The following is a 13,643-nucleotide window of genomic DNA, read 5'->3' on the forward strand; positions in this document are numbered from 1 at the left end:
CAGGATAAGGGCGAGGCAATGGTGATTAACTGATTTGCTCAGTGTCACACATCTAGGAAGAGTCTTAGGCCAGATTTGAACCCAGGACCTCCCAACTCCAGGCCTGGTTTCATCTACCTGAACCATCCTACCTGTCCCAGAATATTTAAATAACTTGTTCAAAGGCTCATAGCTAGTAAGTAGTAGAGCTGATATCACAATTCAAAAGGCTGATTCTGTACTGATCACTCATGTTGTTGGGCTGCAGCTATCCAGAGTAGCTGTCTACTTTTCCCTTCAGAGTGCTAGATGAATAATTCTGTGGGTTTTGGAGGTAGTTTTCTGTTGTTGCTCATGATCCTCCACTGCATTTCCCAGTTAACATCTCAATTTAAATTAATAAATGAAAATAAAATAGTTTTTTCCAACAGGTTTACTCAGAAGGTGTAGCAAGAATCAAAATGGAAAAATATCTCTTCAAAATTCTTAAATAGAGGGCAACTATATGGCTCAGTGGAATGAGAACCAGTCTAGAAATTGGAGATCCTGGGTTCAACTCTGACCTCAGACACTTTCTAAATGTGTGACTCTGGGTGAATCACCTAATTCCCTTGCCTTGCCCTTAACACTCCTCTGACTTGGATAATTGATTCTAAGATGGAAGGTAAGGTTATTTACTCACTTAACCCCCAATGCCTAGCCCTTACCTCTCTTCTGTCTTAGAACCAATATATGGTAATGATTCTAGGATGAAAGCTAAGGAGTGGGAAAAAAATCTTGAACATACTTTCCCATAAAGAGTCCAAGGGATTAGGGTTCAACTGTAGAGGGCATATAAGGCAAATGGGGTAACTCATGGCTCTTGATTGATTGTGGTCCTTAGTTATAGTTTTCTGCCTGGAGCCTCAGAGAATCCTAAATATGTCTTATCAGAGCCATCTATTTTGTCTATGACTCCTGGGCTAGACTAGGCATAACTCAGGCATGCCTTCTGATAGCTTAGGAAAAAATATTGGAAAAAACTCCAGATATTTGGAGGTCATTCAACAGTTAACAAAAAGAGATTTGTTTCATAGTATCAGGAGAAAGATATTCAACACCCTCTCCTGAGGTAAGTTCAAAATAGGTACATGACATAGACATAAAGAGTGATATGGTAAATAAATTAGGTAAACATAGAATAGTATACCTGTCAGATCTTTGGAGAAGGGAAGAATTTAAGACCAAACAAGAGACAGTGAACATTACAAGATGTAAAGTGAATAATTTTGATTATAATTAAATTAAAAAGTTTTTCTACAAACTAAACCAATGTAACCAAGATTAGAAGGGGAGCAACAAACTGGGGAAAAATTTATAACAAATTTCTCTGATAAAGGTCTAACTTCTAAAATATATAAAGAACTAAGTCAAATTTGTAAGAAACCAAGCCATTTCCCAATTGACAAATGGTCAAGGGATATGAACATGCAGTTTTCAGGGAGAGAAATCAAAGCTATCAATAATCATATGAAAATATGTTCTACATCCTGCCTGATTAGAGAAATGTAAATCAAAACAACTCTGAGGTACCACTTTATATCTAGCAGATTGGTCAATATGACAGTAATAATAAATGTTGGAGGTGTGGAAAAGAAAACTGAAGCAAGGTTTGGACTTTCTGCCACTCAAGTGGAACAAACAGCAGTTGGAATGTTGGAGAGAAGATATTGACCAGAATGACAATTGGTGGGGGGGAGGAGAACTTGGAGAGTGACAGTTGGGCTCCTGGGCTCTCTTTCCTGGCTCTCGGACTAGAAGGAACACTCTCTCCCTGTCTCAGGAAAGAAGTACCTCTATTCCTGATTTCACCAATTGTGTGCTCTACCTGGATTCCTGTGATAATGTCATTGAACAAAAGGATTTAAGGGGAGCAGTTTGAACTGTAAGGCTGGTATTTAGGGGAGTCAGCCTGAGGAGGCAGGTCCAGCCATCTCTGAGGGTCAGAACCTTTTCTTTCTCTTGCTGTCTACTGCTAAAGACTTTGAATTTAAGAAAACTAGCACAAATTAGCATAAACAGAAATAAAAGCAAACCTCCACCAGCCTGTGAGGCCTGGCCTAAGCTCAAAAGCTGAGAGAGACTCAAACCCAATGTAGAGAAATCCCAATTCCCTCTTCCCAACCCAAACTTGTTATTAAAATGCATTTTTATATAAATAACCCACAGTCAGATAAGAGGACTATCATTTCAGGGGACATAGAGGGAGCTGAACCTAAGGATAGCCATTCAACCATAAACAGTCCTTATTGAACCCCTGCCAGAGGACCTTGGTCAGGGGGGAGGCTTGTCCTTCAGGGGGGCCCATGCTTAACTGCTCTGGGGTATCTGCAACATCAATCTATAGAGAAGTCGTCCCCTCAGGCTATCACAAGTAGCCCATTTCTCAGGAACCCCATTTTTCAAAAATAGCCTCTCAGCAGGGGGCATCTCTCTCCTTTTACCTCACCAGCAGCCATATTCCCTCTCTCCCTTCAACTCCTCCATTCCTTGTTATAAAAACTTCAATATCCCCTGTTCTTCAATCCCACCTATTTTCCCTATAAATATTATGGTTTCAATATTTGTAGACCAGTGGGAAAAGGGTTGTTTTTGCTGTCAGGATGAGGAGGCTTAAATCCTCATTTTGTCACTTATTACCTGTGAAAACAAACAATTCATGTTCCCTCATTGCATCTCATCTCATATGTAAAAAAATCAGAGTTTGGGACTAAATAATATCTAAGGTCCTTTCTAATCTAAATCTATGTTTCTGCCATTAGTGATTTTTGCCATTTGCTATTTCTCTCCATTTTGTCCAAGTGTCATTTCCAAAGTAGAAGAAGAGTAAAGCAAGACAGTTGAGATTAAGTGACCTTCCCAGGGTCACCTAGCTAGGAAATGTTCAAACTGGTTTGTTTTTCCCAACCCTCTATAAAGTATGATTGATTCTTTAACCAGTCTTCGGACTTTTCTTGTGTGACATCATTTGCTTCTATACAGTAGCTCAAAAAACATCACTCCTCCTTTTATTTGTTACTCATGACTAATTTATGCCTTTTTTGACTTTTTGATCAGTGGAGAAGTCTGTGCCCTCTGATATGATTGTGAGGGTTTTAATTCAGTAGTTAAATTAAACTAATATTTATTAAACAACTTGTTGGGTAGAGAGCACGGCACACTCCAGAAAAATAAAACAGTCTCTGTCTTTCTGGGGCTTATAGTCATAACAAGTTAAGATATATACATGGATAGCTGCAATACCAATGGTGTGAATGTGTTTTATTTCTGATTTCATAGGGCATTCCCAGTGAGGAAACTCTACCAGTGACGATTGGCACCTTCTCTGCAGGACTGAAAGGTTAAGCCACTTCCTCAGGGTTTCACAGTCTGTATAAGTCAGAGGTGGGACTTCAAATAGGTCTTGTTGACTTTAAAGCTAGTGTATGAGATGTATAAAACCAAATTCTAAGTGAGGTTCCAAAGAGGAAAATACTGTTGCCTCAAGAGATTTAGAAAGGCTTCATGGAGTTTTATTTAGCTATATTTTTAATGAATTAAGAGGAAGAAGGAGGTTATTCTAGGCATAGGAAACAAAGGCAATTTTTAATAGAAGGACAGTGTTTGGAAGACAAAGATCAGTCAATTTTTGGGAGACTAAAATGCAAGGAGGGAAATGATAGCAAATAAAGCTGAAAAGATAGAGTGCTGGCTGATTGTGGAGGATTTGACACACTCGGGGAAGTAGTCTGAATTTTATTCAAGGCAATAGTGGTATGTTCCAAAAGATTTCTAGCAGTATTCTTTCTGGTGACAAAGTACTGCAAATCAAGGCTATATCCACCAAATGGGGAATGGCTAAATAAATTGTGACATATTATGTGGATATATCATATGAGAATCATGAAATCCTACTGTGCCATAAGAAATGACAAACAGGTTAATTTTTTGAAAATTTGGACACAACATGAGATAATGAAGAGTGAAATGAGTAGAACAAAGAGAACATTATATACAGCTATAGGTTTAATATTTGAAGAATAACTTGTGAATGCTCACCTCCAGAGAAAGAACTGAGAAGTAGAAACGTGGAAGACAATAATCCATATATTCCTCTGAATGATGCCTTCTATAGTGTGAAGAGGGGATGTAGGAACTGAATAAAACAAAAAGCATTAAAAAAGAGGCAATAACAAGCTACTGAATATTTTTAGGCAGAACATCACCAGATCTACCTGGAAGGATGGTTAATTTGGCAGTAGTATGAAAGATGTATTGGATGAGGCAGAAAGTGGTGGCAGAAATAATTGCTAGGGGTATCTGTAAACTGGTAAAAAACAGTTTGACTGGAATGGTCCAATCACCATCCCTTTCACCATGCATGTATCACCCAGAGACCAGGGCTTCCTCCTGCCTTCCAACTCCTTGTAGGATAGTATTGTTATAGCTAAGTTTCCTATATCCCTGCCCTTCATTCTTCTTATTTGGTATATTTAGTATGTTATATTCATACCCTTATTTGGTAATTTAGAAAATACCCTCACTTCACTAGTCCTGTAGATAACAGAATAATCTTCTATTGGTGTCATCTGGGGTCTTTGTCTAAGATTCTATATAAATGTGTATATATATATATATATATATATATATATATATATATATATATATATATAGACACACACACATATATATATAAAACACATATATATACATAATATATGTAATACTATGAGTTTTTATAAGAATTATCTTATATGAATCAAAGAGGGCATAATCATCTGCTTTCCCTTCTCTTTATCAGAGAGGCTAAGTTCCTGCAGCAATCTAATTATTTTCCCAAAGACTAGGTCTTGGTTATGCTCAAAATTTGGCTAAATGTTAATTTTTAAGCTCACATGTTTATATATATTCCACATGTTACTAATTATTTCATACATAATTAATCAAAATGCTCAAAGATTTTTTGGGGGCATTCAATGGATTTTAGAACTTTCTTTTTCTTTACAAATTGAAGTTGCCTTTGACTTGAATTTGGCTGGCAACACCAAAACTGATCTGTATTTTGTATATTAGTGAACTATATTCTTCCAACTTCGTATTCTTGCCTGGATTGGGGGCCCCCAACTTGAATTCTGCTTCCCTTAAATAACTGTTCATTTCTAATAGAGTAGTTGGGGCATTTGAGTTTCAAAGCAGCCTTCTTCTGGATGAGTCAAACCCCAGTAGAATGAGTGTCCGCAGGTGTTTGGTAGTTTCCATGACTGTGAATGGGGTTCACTTTCAGGTTTATTATCAGATGGGAAAGGGGAAACAGTAAATTGACATTTGACTTAGAGTTAGGAAATGGAAAGTATATGATGAGCAACCCTCATGAGTGGAGAGAGGAAGAAAAAGTGAGTGTTCGAGAAGTAATATTAGACCCAACTCAATGGTATGCATGGTGAACTAGAGATGGGTAATCAGGATGTAGTGATTTGGGTGATGACAAATGCAAGGGGATAGTGGATACAATAGGAAAAGGGAAACCACTTTCTAATGATCTCAATGCATCACATTTTGGGATGGAAAGAGAGTTTGTGGAGAGCTCTGATAAGTCATAAGGACAGGGGCCAAAAACCTCTTGGGAAGAACAGTCTGAAAAGAGAGCTCTATGCAGAATACTGATCAGGAAAGAGACCTGGGGCGGATTGTAGCTCCTACATTGAAACCATCTGCACAAGATTTGGCAGTAGTAAAATTCAAGGTCTAAGAGTGTATAAATATGGAGAACATAGTACATCAGCAGTAAGTTATTCTGGCATTAAATAGGGAGCCAGTGAGAACACATTTGGAATACTGTTGTAATTCTGGTCAGTATTTTATTGAGAGGAAATTGCAGAGATTGAACATGTTCAGCAGGTGGCAACTGAAGGATCTTTTTTCTTTTGGACTGGGTGGGGATAGGTGTGGGTTAAGAATTTGAATTATGCTGGAAAAAAAGTACTGCCAACATTGCTTATATGGAAAGGAAATAGGAGAAAAGGGAGAAGTTAAAGGAGTAAATACTATTCTGAAAGGTAAGGAACAGAATGATGTCAGTAAGTTTCTTGAGCTTAAGAAAGGAAATAATTTATACTAAAGAAGCTAGAATTTGAAGTGAAGCACTAAGGGCAGAGTCTGGTGAATAGAAACAATCAATAGACCCAGGGATGAACTCCAGTAGAAATAGGAATCTATTCCCTTTTGTTACAAGTGCTGATTGTTTAATAGTTGAAATGAGATTATTATTGGATGCTCTTTTATGAAATATGGAACAATAGAAACCCATTGATACTAGGCAGTGGTATACTAGTCTCATAATAATATTAATATTATTTAAAATTGAAAGCATATGTGTCTTTGGGGGGTAAAAATATCCCAAATTAGATTTGGGATCACCACAGTGAAGGGATGTAACACTAACTTTTCTCTCCCAATTACAGTATTCTCCTGTCAAAAGTTCCTTTTGGTGAGCCCAAGATTGCCCTTTGGCAATCATAGTGGAAAACAAATAGTAAGAAGTTGAAGTTTATGAGATTTGTGTGAATGAAATAAAAGTGCAAGCTCACCATGTGAATATCTTTGCTTATTCCTGAACAATGTGGCTTGACTTCTCCCATTTATTATATTAATCATTTCCAAAATTGCTGAAATGACAGTCTTACAACTTAAAGTTGTACTTTTGCCTTCTTCTATTCAGGTCCCATTTATTTTCTTTCCTGTCCTAAATCATGACAATGCCTTTCCCCTTTTCCCATCCATTTCCCCTCACCTCTCCATCACCTCATATTATTATGAGTTGATTCATAGCATTATATTCTCTGCCTCTGAATATTATCTTTTTGCAATTCTAGTTCCATTTTTAATCTAGCTGCCCTTCACACACTTTAAGGTCCTACTCAAGCTGCTGGCTTTTTTTTTTTTTTACATTGTATCTCCTGCACATTTGCACAGGTCATCCTCCATGTGTAAAGTACTCTTTTATTCATGAGTTCTTTCCTGATCTTTCTGCTAATGCCTTCCCACAACACAAAGTACTTTGAATTTGTTTTGTACATATTTTATGTAAGCGTGGTAGGTAAGTAGGGTAAATTGAGGATAAATCATTTCCTAAACCAGAGTACCTATCTGAGAATGCACAGACAACTTGTTTCCCCCATTTCCTTCCAGTGAGTAATGCTTTAAAAAAATCTTACTGTCTTTCAGGGTTATGGCTTTTCCTTTTGAAGAAGTCCATACCCTTTCCCTTCATGGGGTTATGACTTTTTTTCAAATTTGGGGGTGCCAAAGAGAAAGATAAAAAGGAAATGGAAATTCTTCTATTTCACCTTTTAATATTCAGATATTCATAGTTGCTTATGCTTCTTTACTAGAAGTATCTTGATTTCAGGTTCTTTTTAGGTGTATAATGAATAACACTAACTTCTCCATGATACTAAATAGTTATAAATTAACTCTGAGCCCCCACTCCAATGGATACATCTCCCATCTCCCATTTGTGGTTGTGGTGGCTAAGCTGTGACTGTATGATTTTTCCCAACAGAATACAAACTCCTTAAGGATGGGGAATGATTTAATTTTAAAATTTGTATCCCCTGCACTTAGCACAATGTCTGGCACACAGAAGTTAATAGTTACATGTTGAACAAATGATGGATAATTTGATGATAATGGCCAAAGTTGTCACTTCAAAGATGGTGACATGTTTTTTTTCCAGTGACATGTTGTGGAATAATTTGGATAGAGGAATTGCATCTTTTCTGGATATTTTGCACTTTTTGGCATTTAATAGCTAACACTAAATTAACTCACGAATACCAGTTGAAGAAATCTGCCCACGAGCACAAAAAATCAGAGGAACAACTATTCTTGGTCACTAAACTTGATTTAGTTTTAGTATCTTGGGAATAAGTATTTTGATTCTCTAATGAGCAACATTCTTCCCCTTCCAGAAAAGCAAGAGATCATTGACAACTGTTTTTTGAGATAGTATATGGCAAAAGAAATTCATTGACTGATCTTGAGTCAACAATAGAAATATCGACAGCACTTTGTGTTCTTTTTATTTTTAGCTTCATTTTTATCAAGAAATTACTATTTGAATACATCCTTAAAAATAAATATCAGACATTGCTCAATGAGTTGACAATCAATCCATCTTTTGCCTCCATCCTTTTTTCATGCTTCATAGCTACTTCTTAAAATTCATAGCTTTCTTTATGGTTCATTTCATAGTCCACTTAGTATTCAAGACCTTTAAAAAATCCATAGTTGTTAATGTCTTTCTCTCCTTGAATTATCAGAAATAAAAGTAACTGTTTACATATTGTTTACTCTTATTTGAATGCAAGTTCATTGAGGGTAGAAACTATTTTTTCATTTTGTCTTTGTAACCTAAATGCTTAGCACAGTACATAGTAGGAGCTTAATAATTATTTGTTGTGTTAGCTTGATCTGGGTTGAATAAAAAAACACATGGAGGTCCCCAGGTTTATTCACATGGGTTTTTGACTGTCTATGCTTACCTTTTGGGCCAGAGACTGAAGAGATGCACTAATTTTTCTGGGACTTTTTCTCTGAATTTCTCTTTGCTGAAGTACCTAGGCATTGGGCACTGGCATTAAAATGGTAGCATTCACAGAGACACCTGCATCATAACCAGTTATTGAGATGCTGAAACAATGATTGGATTTCATTCCTACCATCTGTTTTGAAGATTTAGTCCATTATATTCCTTTTCCCTCTTTCTATCCCCCCTTTCTAATTACTCCATTTAAAAGAAAAACCTGTATTCATTGGAAACTTCCTCCATGAGAATAGTTGAAACCTACAAGTGAAGAGGTCCAACTTAGCAGAAAACTAGTAACTTGCCAAAATGTTAGCAGCAGCAGGAGGTTCCAATTTTGTGTAGTTTTAGGGGCTTTTAGTGCCAAAGGAAGCTGTGTATGATTAGATTAAGTTCAAGATCTGCAAGGACTCTACTCTTGTAATCTTACTGATGGCTTTGCTACTAAACATGGCTTATCTGGAACTCTAGGAAGTCTGTAGTTTTTCTATTTAAAAAATGTCATTTCCTGTAGAAAATTAATCAGTTAAATGAACACTGTCTATGGAGCCATATTCAATGCATCAGAATTCCTTTTTTATCCCTTACCTTTACATCATTCTCTCTCTCTCTCTCTCTCTCTCTCTCTCTCTCTCTCTCTCTCTCTCTCTCTCTCTCTCTCTCTCTCTCTCATCAAGAAAATGAAACATTATTACTATCTGTTCTCAATGAGACATATTTTAAATTCTCTTTCTTTTCTCAAGGTTTTAGATTGTGGAAAAATGTCAAGAGCACAGTCCTAGGAATCTGGTGATCTAGAGTCTAGTTCTGACTGCAACTCCTAGCAAGGTGAATTTGGAGTATCACTAGACAGACCCATTTAGTCATTTGTGAAATTTGTGGATTGGACTAGATGACATCTAGGATCTTTTTCAGCACAAAAGCTCAATAGTCCTATGTTTCCATTTTTGTTCACTTTAATAGCAGTTCAAACATCACATTTCCTGTTTGGGGTGGGGTAAAGATGTTTTGCTGGCAATTTGGGTGCCAATTCTTTTGGAGGGTTTTGTTTTCTTGTCATTAGTAGTTCTCCCTCTTTTCATTCTACCTCTCTCTCCTTTTTCCCTTTTCCTACCACTGTCTCTTTTGCTTTCTCCTTCCCCTCCCTCCCTCTTCCTCCCACTCTTTCTCTACCTCCCCTTCTCTCTCCCTCTTCCATTCTTTCTGCCTCTTGTCTATCTCTGTGTCTCCCTCTCTTTCTTCCCTCTACCTCTCCCTGTTTTTCTCTTTGCCTCTATCTTTGTGTCTGTCTGTGTCTCTGTTTCTCTTTTGGACTGGACTTATGATTTAAGGAACTCCAAGTGAGGAAATTCCTTCTATCAAAGAAGATCAGCACCTGTTCTATAGCTAAAAGCCTTCGACATTTGCTTAGTGTACTTATAACTTGCCCATGGTCACACAGTTTACACATGATTGAAGTAGGACTTGAATCCAAGTCTTTTTGAATTTGAGTCCAGCTCCCTAAATACATAGCTGTCTTTCATTCTATTCTTTATTTAAAAGGGGGGAAGGGAGCAAATGCATGTGATATTGATAGTTTTCTTCAGTTGCCCAAAACAATAAATGGATGTTAGAAACCCAGATCTAAAATTGAGAGTCATTTTATATCTTTTACTAGCCTTTCTCTAGAGCTTTCTTCCCCCTTTGCTTCTCATTCTTATGTGTGAAAGCTGCTGACCATTGGGATAAGTCTGTAACCTTTAGTTTTCTTCTCGTTCACAATCTTCAATGTCCCAAACCACTTTTCTCAAGTGTTGAATACTGGCCAAAGTCCAGTGGTGAAAGGGATGTGATTTGTATGAGAAAGTCCTGGGCAAGAGCCGACTTTTTAGTGAAACCAACAGAATGTGAGAACTTGATAGCTCTCTTGTAACTGCCTAATGTTGGCAATTGTACCTAGTAACATCCAGTAAATATAACACACATGGTGACATACCATGTGCTGATGTTTCTGCAAATACAGGTCAGTTACCCTAGGTTGTGGATTTAAATAGTCTGAAAACTTTTGTGCTTGAACTCCTTTAGTTCAGATAAGTTTCGCTGTTCCATTAAGTTGTCAATTTTAGAGTTATCTTCAGCTCAAAACTGTTATTTAGTGTGTCTTATAAACTAGTGTGTTGTGCATTGGTAATAGCCAAGGGACAAGCAGGTTATTGCTTGACAACCCTTTATCTCATCCCCCATATGTCTTTATCTATCATCTATCTATCTATCTATCTATCTATCTATCTATCTATCTATCTATCTATCTATCTATCTATCTATTCATCCATCCATCCATCCATCCATCCATCCATCCATCCATCTATCTATCTATCTATCTATCTATCTATCTATCTATCTATCTATCTATCTATCTATCTATCTATCTATCTATCTATCTATCTATCTATCTATCTTCCTAATCTATCTGTCTATTCATCTATCCATCCATCTGTTTATCTATCTATCTATCTATCTATCTATCAATTGATCAATAGATTGGTCTGTTTGTCTATCCTTTCTCCCCAGGCCCAAGGCATTTAAAATAATCTTCAATAACATCTTTAATCCTTCCTATAATCCTTAATGACATACAGATATTCTCATTCACTTCTCTCTCTGTCAATTCTACAGAGATCTATCTATTCATTATATTTATTGTTATCCACCTTGATCAAGTTGATTTGGGTACTTAAAACACAAATCCTTGAACAACTTTATTTACATACATAGATTTTATTACAGTGGGAAGCAATACAAATATGGGCTTAGATAGCACTGCTGGGACTGTACCCCAAAGAGATAATGGACAAAAAGACTTGTACAAAAATATTCATAGCTGCGCTCTTTGTGGTGGCCAAAAATTGGAAAATGAGGGGATGCCCATCAATTGGGGAATGGCTGAACAAATTGTGGTATATGTTGGTGATGGAATACTATTGTGCTCAAAGGAATAATAAAGTGGAGGATTTCCATGTGAACTGGAACAACCTCCAGGAAGTGATGCAGAGCGAGAGGAGCAGAACCAGGAGAACATTGTACACAGAGACAAACACACTGTGGTATAATCGAATATAATGGACTTCTCCATTAGTGGTGGTGTAATGTCCCTGCACAATCTGCAGGGATCAAGGAGAAAAAAACACTATCCAAAAGCAGAGGACAAACTGAGGGAATAGAAACACCGAGGAAAAGCAACTCCCTGACTACAATGGCTGAGGGGACATGACAGAGGAAAGACTCGGAGCGAACACTCTGATGCAAATACTAACAACATGGCAATGGGTTCAAGTCAAGAACACATATGATACCAGTGGAATCACGCGTCGGCCACGGGGGGTGGGAGGGAGGAAAAGAAAATGATCTTTGTCTTTAATGAAAAATGCATGGAAATGATCAAATAAAATACTATAAAATTAAAAAAAAAAAACAAATATGGGCTTAGCTTTGGTCCAAGCTTTGGCAGCTTCCTGAATTATACATGCCATGATGTTATATTGAATATTGAATATACCTGGGAAGCTCTACCTCTTATCCAACTCAGCAGTTATAGGCAATGATCATGAGAGTCCATTTTTGTTTAACAAAACCATTTTGGGTGAAACCCCATTCTAGATATCACAGAAGCATATAACTATAAGCATTCAACAGTGACAACAATGAAATGGTAACAAGTACCAAAAGGAATACAAACACAAACACTACCACAATGCTCCCTGGCATGTAGACAGACCCCTATTCCATTTTTTGTCTTGGGACCTCCAGCTCCTAGCATGCTGGCTGGTTTGTGGTAGGAATTTAATAAATGCTTCTTGATTGATTGACTGTTGGACAATCTTTTAACTAGCTATGAGATATGGTTTTGTGTTGAAGTAGAGAAATATCATTACACTACTTTAGCATTCAGAGTTTACAGGAAAAATATTTTCTTATACTTTGTGATTCTCTTAAGTTCACAGGAGTTGTAGCATAAATGTCATGGTTTTAATGACTGCTATTGTCTGATCCTAGGAAGATGCTTTCTAGATTGACCAGCATTCTGATATCATATGACTGAATTCATATGCTTGACCTTGTATGTCATTAGCCCTATAACCTCAGTTATTCTGGGTAGATTGATAGTTTCCTTAGGAAAAAATGGCCCATTTCTACTTTCCAAATGTGCTAGCATGATGGATTCAGGTAGAATGATGTTTTTCCCTTGGAACACCCTAAGTTAATTAAATAACACTGAGCAATCTTATGGCTTTCTGTTTGGGGGTCTTTGTGATGATGTGCATATTCAGTCCTAATTCCCAAGTGTGTGAAACATTCTCTCCCTTCTCAATCTTAATCTTTCTCCCTTTTATTGACTAGAAACATGTTTATTAAGGATCCCTGTTACATATTCATGCCACATGAATAAGTAGCTCCATACAAGGCTATGTTTAGTACAAGTCCACAAATCAGATGAAAATTTAATCTTAGAAATTAGTACCAAAACTTAAATAATACTCATGTGACATCCAAGAACCCAAACATTGCCATTACACTGCAATGCCTAGATAATTTAGATGTAATCTGAAAAACCATTACTACCAGAATGCATTAGAGGTTATTTCTTTAACATTTTTACCCTAACATGTCACTGTACATTTTGGTTTTATCTTTCAATCTATAATTTCATATCTTTAAATTTCTCAACAATCATGGGCTACAAAGTGAATGTGCTAGTTAGTGGAGGGATGATTGAAGCAAGACAGAAATCCCTAGACAGAGAAAGTTGAAGTGAATTTAATTGATTTCAGTTCAAAGAACATTTATTAAGAACCTACTATGTTCTAGGCATTATGCTAAGTATTGGGGACACAAATAAGGAAAATATAGTTCCTAACTTCAAGGATCTTATATTTTAATGGGTGAAGATAACACACAAGAGGAGGCTGGGAATTAAGGATGGAGTGGAGTGGGGAGAATAATACCAAGTGCAGGGGCATCTTGTTCCATGGAGCTGAAACTAGGTAGAGCAATAAATGCAAAGTGCAGTGAGCTTTTTTTTTAA

This window comes from Monodelphis domestica, chromosome 6, assembly GCF_027887165.1.
Source record: "Monodelphis domestica isolate mMonDom1 chromosome 6, mMonDom1.pri, whole genome shotgun sequence".
Lineage (NCBI taxonomy): Eukaryota > Metazoa > Chordata > Mammalia > Didelphimorphia > Didelphidae > Monodelphis > Monodelphis domestica.